Consider the following 13297-nt stretch of genomic DNA (forward strand, 5'->3'; position numbering starts at 1 on the left):
AATTTGACAGTGACAAAGAGTAAATCTTTTCCATATCAAAGCAGTGTCCTCTCATCCCATGACATCTTTACCAACTTACTCAGTCCTACCAAAGTTTTGGAAATATCATAAAGATTTTCATCTATGTTTGTTACTCTAATTAGAAGTTGTGTGAATAAATACTGATAAAAGATGCTACCTACACTCTACTCCAAAGAGCTCGATTATGAAAAGGTACATATAGCATATCTTTCCAACATTAAAACAACTGGTTTAAAATTAAATAATTCAAGGTAGAAAACATGGTGACTTGTGGATAACTAACCTGATTACATTTTTTTCCCTTTCAAGTTAATAAATTTTCTTTCACTCAGAACTTTGGTCATTCTCAGAACTTTGGTCATTCTTGAAAGTGGCAAGAATTGAGATTAAAAGATAAAAATCAATCATTATGTGTTGTCCTTGGTATTGATAAATTTCTAATCTCATTAGGAAGATAATACTGAGACATATGAAATAATCAGAAAACAAAAGAAGACAATATGGCTGCAAGTGCCAGATTGAGTACTACAGGAAATTCACCATTTTGATACTACTAGGCCTCATAAACCCATTCTTCTATAGTTGACCTAAACCTTTAAAATGTTTTAAGCAAAGGATTTCTGCTAAAATAATCTAGTCATATATTTGTTGTTATTTCATAACAAATGAAGACACTAAATTAACACTGTCCCTGCAATGACACTTGGAATAACTCGTCAAATAATACTTTAAAACAAGTAAACAAAAATTTTACCAAGAGAAGAATTTGTATTACATATAAAACAATACCAGATACATTAGTGGAGAGAAAAAGTAACATAATCTAGATATATTCTACTGTCCAAATGTTTGTCTCTCTGTCAATAAATTCTGGTTGCTATATTCTCTGCTACTAAACAACATGATTTCTAAATCTTAACCATAATTAACTCTAGTGGTATGAAGTGATCAGTAATTGACACCCCTTTTGCACTACTGAGTTCTGAACCAACTGGGGATTGAAGAAGGATAAGGCAGCTGAAGAACTAAATGACAACATTATTATTGATGAAATTATTTAAGAATTTGGATTACATGTGTGTCAAAGGTGGAATTCTTAATGCTGAGCCTCAGTCATAGTGTGTGGCAAGCTGCTGGCCTCTCTCTGTTTTAGAAGAGCCTGGCCTTCAAAGACTTAAGGCACAAAGCAGCTTAGCAAAATGGATGGTCCCTGAAGAAAGACTGAGCTTAAAGAGAAAGGGAGAACGTATTGAGTTCTGTATGCCCAATTCTTTCTCTTAAATTTACCAACTGGATAATTAACTCTTCTTTTTCCGAGTAGGAGGCACAATAAGGGGGAATGCAGAAAAGCCAGGAGTTCTCTAACTGATATTTCTACACATAAACAACATTTAGGATAAAAGATTTTTCAGATATTTTGGCCCTATCCCATTCCTTATAACATTCCACGAAAAGTTAACGCAATATAAAAGCACTATGAAAAGTGGTTAAGAACTAAAGCTCTGGAACCAGACAGAGATGAGTCTGAGTCCCCGCTCTGCAATTTACTGGCTGTGTAACACGAGGCAGGTTAATCATAGAGTTTCCATTTCTCCATCAGTAAATCAGTTATTTTAAGAGAATTAAGCTAGTTAAGTCATGTGAAACACCTATAAGACAGATTATAGCAGACAGTATAATGAAATACTCAATGAATTTTAGTTTGAAAGACAAAAATGAGTTTGTGTAATATGATTAAAAAGATGCTTGAAAGCTTCGCCTATCCAAATAATCTGTCCTGATGCCCTGCCATATTTCTCTAGAATTCTTATTATCAGAATAAAATTTTTCTCTTAACTTGAGGTCGTAAATATCCAGAAGACCCTCTTTCAAATTCTTAACTCTTCAGAAAGGTAACCCAGAAGTATATAGCATCACTAGATCACAGTAGTTTTGTTTAATTGATTAGCTGGCTAGAAGAGAGTTAGTATCTGAGAGGATTAGGCATGAATATATAAAATTTTGATACAGAAGAGGTTTAGGAAAGTTTGGATGATGAGCTTGGTTGTAAATATTCTAAGAACAAGGATCAGAAAGACTTAAAATACCCAACTTTATCTTTTCTATTGCCATTCCTTGGGCTATTTCAAAATACATGAGAGATATATGTATGTCTAATGCAACTAGCTCTCCCTGAAGTACTGTAATTTGGGAGGTAATAGTATCTGATCTATCAGAAGTATTTATTAACAGCCTATTGGAGACCAGCTACTAATTATGCCTTCAAACACATTTTTCAATGATTGTTTTACATTATCTTATGCATAACTACTAAATTCTCAAATAGTTGTAAAATCTCCATCTTGTGACATAACCATACTGAATTTACTATACTTCTAAAGATGCTTGTATCTGATTTTCACTGCTACTCTCCTACTTTGCTTAGCTGCCTAGGAACAGAACTGAACTTTTTATACTGTGATAAAAACAGAACTCACACAAAGGACATGAGAATCCAACCTAGATGTTTCCTACTCCCTAATGTAATTTTTTTTTTCACATTTAATTACTAGCTCCTGGTTGTTCACTTTTCTGCCTAGTATCCATTAGTTCCAACTTGCTCAAATAACTCTTAGAAAAGAAATGAATTATTATTGTTAAATATATACTTGAAAATGCACATACTTAATAGTCATTTTTAATTGGAGTTTCTTCAATTTATTAGCTAATCCATCCTGTTTCTGATCTCTCTGTCATATAATCATAAAGGCTTCCCATCACCAGTGCCCCTTTTTAATCTCTGACTGCTTTTGTGAGCATGAATTCATTTCACTTTCCTGCTCCCTTTATCTCTTTTCTAAAATTCTTAACTTGTGCAACGGACTCTTGTTTAATTCCATTTCCTCTTTCCCCCAGTTTCCAAAACAAAGTTTTCTTTACCTGGAGATCTTTGAACAGTCCTATGGGAAACTTCACTGAATTCATCTTGATCTTTGTAATTCCTCTGAAAAAGAAAAATACAATCTGTTATGCTTTAATTATAATCTCCCTTAGGATATGCTATTCTTCCATAGTCAAGAAGTTTAACACTTCTTCCTAGGAAACTAGAGTCACTAGATTGCTTAGTTCCATCAAATCTTAAAGCATTTTTCATTTGAAATTCCATTTATAACCCAATTTAAGTGGCCTTGGTTACCAGTTTCCTGTTGTCAGAGTTTCCCACATTTCCAATTAATTTCCAAGGTTAAAATTGGTTTTCTTCAAAGCCTAGAACTGACTAAGATATATTAGCTTGGCCGCATTTGTTACTCATATATCTAGATGTATTCTGCCTCCTCAAGCTCAAATGAGTGAAGGGAGGTAAGTCTATAAAAGAACAACTTAAACACAGTGGTTTTACTTTAACTTGTGTTAAAAAGAACACATCTATAAAACAAAACTTAGGAAATGTAGTTAGGATGTTTTGCCAAATAAAAAACATTCTGAACTGTTTTTAATGAATAGGTGAATGTGATAAACACTTTTATGTTAAATAAATAAAAATGAATAATACAAAAGCACTAAAAATATTTTCTTAAATAAAACAGGTACTATCTCTCTAAAACATGCAATGCAGCATGTATTTCCTGAAATACTCAACACACACAGTTATGTGTGTGTATACATACACACACACACACGACTTTTGTATATACACACACACAAAGCATTTATGAGTTTAAAGACTGGTTAATTTTTCAAATTACTGTTTCTGTTTTGGGTCTCAGAAAAATAACACCTGTTCTGTTTAAACCCTCATTGTTAGTTAGTTCGTTAATGCAGGCAGAGTTAGTTATTTGCTCCTTTGTGATCCCATGGCACTAATAAGTATCTGTGAAATAGGACTTACGACATTATAATGTAATTATTTAGTCACAGCTGTCTGTAACCTCCTTAAGGGCAAAGACTGTATCACATTAATTTCTGCCACTATTCCATCTCTGGAGTCTAGCATAGTAACTGACATTTGTTAAATCTTCCGTATAAATCAAAACAAAACCTCCATATTCATTGCTTACTTTGTTAGTCTAAATTGGTGAAGTCAGTGATATGGTTTGGATCTGTGCCCCACCCAAATCTCATGCTGAGTTGTAATCCCCAGTGTGGGAGGTGGGGCCTGGTGGGAGGTGATGAGATCATGGGAGTGGATTTCTTATAAATGGTTTAGCACTATTCCCCCTTGGTGCTGTATACTGAGTGACTTCTCATGAGCTCTGGTTGCTTATAAGTATGTAACATCCCCCCTTGGTCCTGCTCCTGCCATGTAACATGCCTGCTCCTGTTTTTACTTATGCCAGGAGTAAAAGCTCCTTGAGGCCTCCCAAGAAGTAGATGCTGCCATACTTCCTGCACAGCTTGCAGAACCATGAGCCAATTCAGCTTCTCTTCTTTATAAATTACCTGTCTCTGTTATTTCTTCATATCAAAGTATAAATGGACTAATCAGAAAATTGGTACTGTATTGAAAAATTGGAGTCGGGTATTGCTATAAAGATACCTGAAAATGTAGAAGCAACTTTCGAACTGGGTAAAGGACAGAGACAGAGGTTGGAACACTGTGGAGGGCTCAGAAGAAGACAGGAAGAGGAGGGAAAATTTGGAACTCCCTAGGGACTGGTTAAAGGACTAAAATAAAGGCTGATGAGGTATCAGATGGAGATAAGGTACTTATTGGGGACTGGAGCAATGGTCACTTTTGTTATGTGTTACCAAAGAAACTGGCAGCATTGTGTCCCTTTCCTAGAGATCTGAGGAACATGAACTTAAGAGTGATGGTTTCGGGTATCTGGTGAAAGAAATTTCTAAACAGTAGGCCGGGCGCGGTGGCTCACGCCTGTAATCCCAGCACTTTGGGAGGCCGAGGCGGGCAGATCACGAGGTCAGGAGATCAAGACCACGGTGAAACCCCGTCTCTACTAAAAATACAACAAAAAAAATTAGCCGGGCATGGTGGTGGGTGCCTGTAGTCCCAGCTACTCAGGAGGCTGAGGCAGGAGAATGTTGTGAACCCGGGAGGCGGAGCTTGCAGTGAGCCGAGATCATGCCACTGCACTCCAGCCTGGGTGACAGAGCAAGACTCTGATTCAAAAAAAAGAAATTTCTAAACACTAAAGCATTCAATAAGTGACCTGGCTGCATCTAACAACATATGCTCGTATGTGTGAGCAAAGAAATGACATAAGTAGAGGGATGGCCTTATCTCTGACTGACCTCTATCTATATCATTACTGACTGCATATAAGGCCTTTTTGAGCTGGGAAAGTAGTGGGTCTCAGAATACAATAACAGCTCATATCTCATTTTCAGACTTTCAGATTCCATGAGAAAAACAAAGGCTTCCTTGGGCTTTCACTCAAAGCAAAAAAAGAAGAGTGGCTATATTACCGCTACTATTTTGGCCACAAATGGGACATTTTTCTGCCTTTGTCTAGCCTAAGAGAAAAGAAATAGAGAACAAGTGAGTGGTGGGGTGGGGAATGGTGTGAAACACAGTTCTCTGAGAAATGCTCAGGGATAGACACTATTAAGGAGATGTCAGGGCAGGCATTGAAGCAAGTCCTGTGTCTAGAAAGGAACTAAAGTGAAGCCATGTTTGGCTAGCCTGCATGTTTTCAGTGGCAAGCACATCACTTGGTACAAGGCACACCACACACACACACACACACACACACACACACACCAGTTCTTTTGCTTCCAACTCTTTAACATGTCTCAAATCCATCTACTTTTCTCCATGTTCACTATTGACATCCCAGTTCAGGCACCATAATCCCTAACCTGGGCCATTGCAGGAGCCTCCTAACTCTCTGCCTGCCTCTGATCTCGCCAAAATGAACTTGTAAACTCCTTTCCCTGACCCAGTCTCAAACTTTTAAGGGTCTACTTGAGGGGATATGGAGTGTATCCAAGTCACTGCCTCCAGTTGATTCTGGAGAAAGAGAACATATCTCCTCCACTGAGGATTATGTGATGTTAGTTTTCACATTATTCTGTTACAAAGTAGAAGGTAACGTAAAAAGAAGGATAGTTTTTTTTACAGCATATTGTGGCACTTTCAGTGCCTCAGTTGTGCTACTATGTAAGTACCCAACTGAATGGCGCTAGGATGCTGCAGGAGATTAGGAAATCCATTGAAACAACAATAACACCTAAACGTGTATTTCCTCACTCAAAGAAGTCCATGTAAGAAACTGACATAAAGGAAAGCAAGAGTGAAGGAAATTTGAATATCATTGCTCCTTCTGTTCAGAGGCTGGAAAGATTTGGGGAGATGCAAGTAAATTATGTATACTACTTAATCTAATAACTATATTAACATAGCTTATGTTTCAATTTATATAAAGGGTCACCTGTTAGACTCATCTGTTTGAATCTGTAGATTGGAAAAAAGGGGACTTCTTAAGGATAGGGAATATGATATTTCTTTGAAACTCTGGAGACTAGAATGATTTCTATTTACACATAAGTAATTAGAGCTTGAAGAAATTGAATGAAAACTGTTGCTAAAATTAGTAGTATTTGGCATAATGTTCCCACCAATGAACTACCCAGCTTCAGACTGTTTATTTCTTCTCAGCCATATTGAAACAAACTGTATTTCAATTTAATCTGGTAAAGTTCAGTCTTTCAAACAAAACCTGTACATCTTCGCTACAAAATTTGCACTTATTGATGTTACTATGCATACTGGCTCTTTAATCTCTTGCAGTTTTACACTTATAAAATAAAACAAGAAGATCCAAGAAAGAAAAAACACAGACTTGTCAGTTTAAACAAGCAGTCAAATGAAAGACATGTAACTCTAGGGAGCATACCATAATTATTGTCCAAGATCAGAGATTCTTGATAAATTGACTTTCTGAATGTGCAGCAGCATAAATTGAATGAACATTGCCTTGAAAATTGAAGATTAAAACAGGAGCTTACACCCAGAGAAGATACCCATTGAGAGGTAGTAAACAGTCATCTCTACACTTTCGGGAACTTCAATAACATTCCTTCAGTAGCTATAATACCACAAAGAGTATCTTCATTCATGGATGCAAAATTTCTTTAGGCAGAATATAAAATCATTATTAAAAATAAAACAAAAATGTTGGTATTATACAGTAAATTGATGTGGCAAATTATTATGTAACAATTGAAATATTATTATTTGTAAACATTTTTATTTTATTTTAGATTGAGGGGGTATGTGTGCATGTTTGTTACATGGATATGATGCATACTGGTGGGAATTGGGCTTCCAGTGTACCCATTACCCAAAGGGTGAACATTATACCCAATAGATGATTTTTTCACCTCACAGGGTTGGGGGTGAATGGCCTATACAATTTGTCGCAATAAATGTAGATTCTTCAAGAAACATCGTACAACATTCAGAAGGATAGCTTACTTAAGTTGGTGCAAGAAAGATTTTAGACACATGGAGAAGCTTCTTATATCAGATTTTAGAAAATCCCATTACAAGAAAGCTGTTAAAAATAAAGTCTAAGGGGCAATTAGGCAAGTTACAATAGTATCAAACATATTCATACTCTTTGACCAAGTAGTAAAAAAAATTTCTGTGAATTAACTCTAAATGTATAAATATATACACAATGATTTATGTAGAATAATGTTAATAATCATGACTAACAAAATTCCTGTAAAAATTGAAAATACATTGTGGATATTTGAAGTCCTACATTATGCATGTAAAGAAAATAACTCATAAAATTTGATTTATAATGGTTAAGGTGAAACCATTACTACCCATGACTATTGAGGCCTAGAGAACCTTGGAATTAGAGAGAGAATACTGTGGAATCCTTAATTTTTCAAATTTTAGAAGGATATTTAATGATATGGGAAATTTCTCAGAACATATTTGTATATGGCTAGAAAGATATACAGTTGTCCCTCTATTTTAGAGGGGAATTGGTGCCAGGAACCCCATGGAAATCAAACTTCATGGATGCTCACATTCCTTAAATAAATGATACGGTATTTGTGTATAACCTACACACATTCACCTGTACACTTTAAATCATCTCTAGGTTAATTATAATACTTAAAACAATGTAAATGCTATGTAAATAGTTGTTTTACTATATTGTTTTTAATTTGTATTATTTTATTGTTGTATAGTTTTTTTTGTTTATTTTTCTAATATTTTCAATCCTTGGTTGGTTGAATCCATGGATGTTGAACCCATAGATACAGATGGCTGAGTGTATATCAACATGTTAATAAGTCACCTCTGGATAGTAATAATAAAAGAGACTTTCCCCTTTTAGAGTTTCTGTTCTTTTCATACAAGTTTGTGGTAACTAAAATTTCCTAATATTTTCCTTCATGCTTCATTTACTCATAATTTTACAGTATATTGACTCTATTCTTTGCTAGATCTAGGGATATTATCATGTAATAGATACCATTTCATGTTCCTAACAAGGCCAAATACGTTCTTATTCTAAGAGCAATGCTCCTCTATTCCATGTTAATGTTACATGACACTGTCACCCTGACCATATTGAATTGGACAAGGTTGAATATTGCACAAAAATTGCACCAATCAGATTACCTCTCTCTCTAGAATTTGGAATGGGAGTTGTGAGGTTTCATTTTCACTCAGACTTGTCACTTGAACTGAGGTACAATAAACTTATCAATGTGGGGTTGATAATAAGATTGTTTACATGCAAGCTGAAGCAGAGAAAGTCTCTCTGTAGTGAGAGAAAATAGAAGGAAAGACAAAGGAGGGGAGGTAATGTCAGTGAAAATGGTAGAGTATGGAGCTCTGAAAATTCTGTCCTTTGTAAAAGCAATGAGAACACTTGCAAAAAAAAAAAAAAAGTGGCATAACCAGTAATTTCAGAACTCTGTAAATTAACCAGATCCTTGCAGCAATTTAGGTAGTGTTTATTCAAGAAAAATAGCTGAATCTCAATAAGAACAGCAAGCTGAATTTGCTGTTCTTTAAATTGCCTTATCCTATAACCTCCTACCAAACTCCATACTAGCTCTAAGAAAAAAATCCCTCATTATGGTGAAAACCAGAAATTTCGCAACATGTAGAGACGATAGAATGGGTTAGGAGCTCCTTAAAAGACAAATTACCAGAAAAGCGTAATTACCTTTGGGGGTTACTTGGAGGACACCATTTATGAGACTTTCCTTATGTGACCAGATTTGAAGCTTGCTCAGTGCAAACATAATTTTTTTTCTGGGGATTTCTGTTGGAAAAAAATCATCAGACACAGTTGTTGAACATCTCAGCTGAGGCAGTGGATAAGAGATAGTGCAAACACTAGGCTAACCAAAAACTTCAAAGGAGAAGCTGGAGAATGAGATGTGCATGGGGTTTGAAAATCTCTGACATATTCCTGGGAATCTAGAAGGCCGCACACATGACTAAGGCTGTTTACATGTGTAAAGTTGCGCACATGCCCAAGAAAGACCTAAACTCTCACTTCAGGCTTACCTTTAGCCTCTGAACTAACAGGAAATGAAGGGTAAGGCAGAATTGTAAACTGACTGGCTGAGTATAAAAAGCATGCCCCAACATACGCACACACACACCCAGTTGGCAAAGAATGGCAGACATATTGGTACCAGGCACTTAAGGAAACCTCTGTCTAATGATTATCTGACCACTAAGCAAACTGTATAGAGACTTCCGTGGCCACAAACAACAAACAATACAGACTTCACAGAATTAGTTGAGAAAAGATACTAAATGAAAAACTTCTCATAGAAATATAAGGGTCAATTCAAGTTTCCCTATTCATATCATATTCTGCGTGAATCACGAGAAACAATTTAACTTCTTGATTTCTTTTTTTCTTTTTTTTTTTTTTTTTTGAGACGGAGTCTTGCTCTGTCACCAGGCTGGAGTGCAGTGGTGCAATCTCAGCTCACTGCAACCTCTGACTCTCTGGTTCAAGCGATTCTCCTGCCTCAGCCTCCTGAATAGCTGGAATTACAGGCACATGCCAACACGCCCAGTTAATTTTTGTATTTTTAGTAGAAACGGGGTTTCACCATGTTGGCCAGGATGGTCTCAATCTCCTGACCTTGTGATCCGCCTGCCTCAGCCTTCCAAAGTGCTGGGATTACAGGTGTGAGCCACTGCACTCGGCCTAACTTCTTGATTTCTACATGAAATAGAAGTGTTAGTATTGAAGGAACAATGCACGATTTTTCCCCAAGCACTGATCTCAGTGAATATTTATGCATCCTCCAAGCAACACAGACAAATTTACAACAAATATCATGTACATATATTTGTATAAATTATTTTTATTCACAGTATAACAATTATAAGCACATATCAGTTATAATGACTGAAACATATACATAGTATTACTATAGTTTATATGTGCTACATATTTTTATATAAGATATTTAAAATAAACTAAATACTGGCAAATAGCATTCACTCTTTTTTAAGTGTGTTAGGTTTTTCACCCCAAAACAATTTGTAAGATTTTAATCAAAAAGACCATGTCTTGAGCTTTATTTCCAATTTTGCTTCCTCCATAGCACCTAATACAATACTGATATATAACTTTAAATAAAAATGAGTTGGTGATTATATAATCTTCTTAATGACATATCGGAATTCCAATGATAGAATAAGTGAAGACAGGTTTATTGTATGGATATAACAGGCAATCTTGTAGACATCCAAGGACTGAGCTCAAAATACTAATTGGCTATGCTGGGACTGAAACTGAAGTCAGGAATTGAAAACATTTTTCCTGTCTCTTGTGGGTCATAAGTTACCTTGTCTTTGTTTCTATCTGTGTATATACTTTATTCTCCAATTTCTCATTATAGACCTATGTTTTCACTCATCGATCTCAGATCTTCCATACTTTCAGTCTTACTACGGCTTAGACTTTTTTGGAGATGTCAGATTCCAAATTTGACTGGAAATTTGCCAGTCAAAATTTCATTTGGTCTTTTTCTTCAAATGCCCTTTGCTTAATTGTCCTACTCACTCAGTACCTCATTCCAAATAAGAAAAAATGAGAAAACACTCATTATCTAAGAGGTCCACCTTGGTCCAGGTATTCATCTCTAATCCAATCAGCCAAAGGCCAGAGTTTGGAATCATATTGATAACTTCTAATTAGGAATTATGGGTGAAGCAAGTTCTCTGAGAAGGGTTTTGTTAAGAAATCCATGATTTTCACAACTAATATATTAATAGATTTGCTATTTCCGAAATATGATATACACATAAATCCTGACTAATTTAGGAAACTGCAAAGAATCATTACATTTTGGAGTAAGAAGACACATTTCTCATTTTTCAAATTAGAAAACCAAGGACTAATGAAATTATGTGACTTGTTTAAGGTCATATAGTTGGCAATGGTCACAGCTATGAGTACAATCTACGTTACCTGAGTCCTCATCAAGTATTTTTTCTAATGCAGCTTATTATAGTGAAATAAATTTGAATGGTCAATGTATTAGTCCGCTCTCATGCTGGTAATAAAGACATAACCAAAACTGGGTAATTTACAAAGGAAAGAGGTTTAATTGACTCAGAGTTCAGCATGGCTGGAGAGGCCTCAAGAAATTTATAATCACGGTGGACAGGGAAGCAAACATGTCCTTCTTCACATGGTAGCAGCAAAAAGTGCAGAGCAAAAGGAGAAAAAGCCCCTTATAAAACCATAGATGTCATGAGAACTCACTCACTATCATGAGAACAGCAGCATGGGGGTAACCGCTCCCATGATTCAGTTACCTCCTACTGGGTTCCTCCCAGGACAAGGGGATTATGGAAACTACAATTCAAGATGAGATTTGGGAGGGGACACAGCCAAACCGTATCAGTCAGTTTGAATTGACAAAATATTTGTAAAGAAATGCAGTTACATTATCTCAAGTAGGCATGCTAATATAAATGAGCCTAAAGGAGTATTGTACAGTTGGTTCCTAGGAAACCTGCTTCAAAGTACAGATAAAAATTTGTAATAAGAAGCACTCCAAGTTTTGATTTCAAATAAGTATTTTAAAATTTTTTCAAAGAAACTTGTTTTACTAAGCAATGTAAACAGTGCCATTCTAATCTTTGGTTCTGTATTCGTTTGCTCAGAAACCCTTTTATTTCTCCAAATATAAAGAGAAAGTATGTTACCACACAATATTAGTTTAAATGGTTGCAAATGCTAGAATCCAAATTAAGAAATTTTAACCGTTTATCTCATAAGACGTTGTGCCACAATGCAGTAGGAAAAGCAAACAAATTGATATTCTGCAAACACAGGCTGTTATCTATGTATAAATGATAAATGTAATAATAAACCAGGGAGAAACATGCAGTTAGAGTAAGCACAAAACAGTTGTGCAATAAGTATGTATAATACTAATGGCATTAAAACTACATATATTTACATGTCCTATAAATGACACGCTCAAATATTCAATTGTTTTGCATGCAACATCCATGCTCCCCAAGTAGAAAGTAGAAATTTCCTTTGTGTGGTATTTTCTCTCCTTTTTAGGAATCATGCTAGTAGTGTCAGAAATGTTCTTAATAAAGTGGCTTGACTACAAAGTCTATTTCCAGACGACTGAATATTTTGTCCATACCACGAGATCAAGATTCTAATTTGTGACCTAACAATTTAACCAACAAACAGTTTAAGTCTTTAAATGAGATGACAAGGACTTGCTCATGAAGCCAATTGCCATTTTCCTTGCTCTATCGTGGGAAGCAATGTTCGATTACTACAGCTCAAAGTCAGCTTACTTTAAAGCCTACAGGAGTCTCCTATAATCAATCAGCTCGCATTATGGTAGGGGCAAGTAGCTCTTCTGTCATCAAAAATAAAACAGAATACCCTCCACCCATGGCACCATATAATGTCCCCAACTTGGATTTATGAATGTTATTAAAATATTGTCTATGAACAAGGATGATCATGTGTGAAAATTATAAAAGGTGAATTTATTGAAGACATAAGTCTATCTCTGTAAATAGCCAATATGGAAGGAAAATACATTAAATTTATCAGTATTATGAAGCTGAAGCAGAAGGTGAAATGTGTATGGAAATAATGCTCACTGAAAAGTTATTTGAACTACCAAATAAGAGCCACACTTCGTAAATTCTGGAGAACTAGACTACTAGACTACACAGAACATGGGTTGGGAGGCCTTTAAAGGTAAATGGGAATGATAGGATCCTCATTAAAGTTGGAGATTTTCGAATGGAACAATTGATAATGCCTTTGAATTATTAATTCCAAATGGG

The 13297-nt window shown here is 35.6% G+C and overlaps 1 long non-coding RNA gene across 2 annotated transcripts in view; it reads right to left on the minus strand.

The window, feature by feature from the left end:
- LOC134736046 (uncharacterized) overlaps nt 1–13297 on the minus strand; it is a 310045-nt gene that overhangs the window by 8770 nt on the left and 287978 nt on the right. Inside the window, exons 1-2 of one of the 2 annotated variants that reach the window (XR_010119748.1) lie at nt 9159–9239; nt 2941–3004 (exon numbers count right to left, since the gene is read on the minus strand). This is a non-coding gene — a long non-coding RNA (uncharacterized lncRNA). Of the gene's footprint in view, nt 1–2940; nt 3005–9158; nt 9240–13297 lie in introns of those variants that run through there. The other variant, XR_010119747.1, reaches the window with a different exon arrangement.

The sequence above is a fragment of the Symphalangus syndactylus genome, chromosome X, assembly GCF_028878055.3.
Source record: "Symphalangus syndactylus isolate Jambi chromosome X, NHGRI_mSymSyn1-v2.1_pri, whole genome shotgun sequence".
In the NCBI taxonomy this organism is placed as follows: Eukaryota; Metazoa; Chordata; class Mammalia; order Primates; family Hylobatidae; genus Symphalangus; species Symphalangus syndactylus.